A 2518-nucleotide genomic window follows, 5' to 3' on the forward strand; every position below is an offset into this window, starting at 1 on the left:
AGACTAAAATTGAATATTGAGAATCAATTCTTGTCTAGTCTATTATTATTAAATAGTCTAATATTATTAAATGCAATTTACAAAGGCCAAGTAAATTCGATATATCAATGGGTATATTTCTTTAATAAAAAGTTGTTTATTAATAGTTATAATTATAAATTCTTAATAAATAATTACCGTGAGGCCAGTCGTGGTGCAGGGGCACAAACTGTGTCTGTAACTACGATAGGTTATGGGTTCGATTCCCACTCGAGGGAATGAAATATTTAGTTTGAATCAAGACGCGGTGTTGAGTTCCACCATTCAACACGTAATGCCACCAGAATTCGGCGGAAAGTGGGAAGCGGAGTGTTTTGACATTAGGCTCCCACTGCGCTCCTTGTACCAATGCGATACAGCGTGAAGCTGAAAAAAATATAAATAATTAAAAAATACTTAAATGTGTGCAAAATTTCTGTGTAGAATTTTACTAAAATATTTGTTGTTTTTTTTATATACTAATATTGTTATTTTTTTTCAAACCAATTAGTATAATCATTTATATATCAGTGAATTATAACAAGTATTTTATTACTATATATTTAAAAAAAAGGCGATAGATATAGGAAACAATTTAATACATCGTCATGTCTATAAATATGGAATTCCTACATAAATATTTTCTCACTTAATGGACCTTTGAGAACAATTCTGCTGAGATTTTTCCCATCGAAAAGGAGTTATTTCGCATTGTTATTAAAAATATGAGATAATAATTAATTATTGAATTTACATCTATATGCTATTATCAGCTAGAAAAAGGTAAGTAAAATTGGTTTTGTGGTTGTCGTGAGAATAACTATAACATTCTTTAGAGTCCAGTGTAGGAAAGATTTTAACATATCACAAAAAAGTTAATAATGGTTGTAAAGGATTTTAATATAGCCTAATAGGCCAGTCGTGGCACAGAGGTACAAGAGTGTGACTGTAAACGCGACAGGTTGTGGGTTCGATTCCGTCTTGAGAATGAAATATTTAATATTTTAGTTTTCTCTGTCTCTGAAGTATCTTAATGCAAGCGGACTTTCTTTACACTAGGTTCCCAGGTTCCCTCTGCCACCTTCCTATGTGCAGAATATAGGGTGAAATTAAATTGTTAAAGCTTCAAATTATTTTGTTTTTTAAATTAAATATAATGGATTTCTCAATATGTTGTGGTACTAACAAACATAAATATTTCTTATAATAAAGTAATTAACTAAAACGTGCTTACAAACCGGTGCTATATTTACTTAATTCAACATTTAATTATAATACGGTATTATTGCAATAAATGCAATTATTTTTGTAATGTTCTTAATAGGTATGTATGTATTATAAGATTTTACTTGCAATAAAATCAGCTACACTCTGTATCACACACAGCAGTGTAGGCAGAGGGAACCTAGTGTTAATACACTCCTTTGGCCACTTTCCGCCGCTTTATTTGAGGCACTGCGAATTTAGTTGGCGGAAGTCAACCCCGCACTTTGCCTCGACACCAGAACCAAGAAATGAAAATATTATTAAATATCATCATCTCTGAGTGAGCATCGAACTCGCGACCTGTCACATTTAGAGTCACTCTTTGTGCCACGACTGGCCTCTACATACATAATATTAATTTTATAAGATTTTTATAAGAAATGGTCTGAATTAAACGGACCTAAGTTGTTAAGAATAGTGGAGAAGAATACTTACGACATCTTTACGTAAGAAGATCAACATAATATAGTGAAAGTAAAAAATTTGATTGTCCAGCCTAATGTTTATTACATGTGCGGGGCAATAAGCTGAACCGCTGCATAATGTCTGATACAATAATTTTGGATCAGTAGAAAGCAAAACTTCCGCTGGTAATCTGAGGAGCGAACAGATGTCACGATTTTACTTTCATTAAGTAAGGAGGCTTTTAAAATTATTTTTTTTAAATGCATAGATATGCAAGTGAAAGATAAAATTTTGCGATAATGAATTTACAAACTATTTGTTTTTTTTTTATTTATAATTTAATTCAAATATTTTGTTTTTGTCAGAAAAGGGCCGCATTATTTAATCATTTATTAAATTATTTTTGAATAATCATATTCTTTTAGTTTAAACTTAAAAGAAATAAAAGTTACAATACAACATTATGACATATTAATAAAGCTCTATTTGAACTGAAAAGCGCAAAGAAGCTTCGTTACGTTAAATATTATGAAAATTTCGTGGCGCAGTGGCCTGGCAGCGTACGCAATAATTGGGGGTTCGATGTGTGGATTTGGACCCTCATTGGTAGGAATGATTATATTTAAATTATTTTTTTCGCCCGTCTAGATAGACAAAGGGCGTTGTTAAGTTCTGTAACCTCCGTTACTCGACACACAATATCTCAAAAATTGTGAGGAAACTGGTGAATGCAGTGTAGGTGCACATAGGTTCCCTCTGTTCACCATGTTAGGCGGAAATTTTGGCGGTGATTTTATTAACCTTAAATTTTTTATGTCTGTAGTACGTA

Source organism: Heliconius melpomene, chromosome 15, assembly GCF_056956725.1.
Source record: "Heliconius melpomene rosina isolate 202511_hmr_F chromosome 15, ASM5695672v1, whole genome shotgun sequence".
Classification (NCBI taxonomy): domain Eukaryota; kingdom Metazoa; phylum Arthropoda; class Insecta; order Lepidoptera; family Nymphalidae; genus Heliconius; species Heliconius melpomene.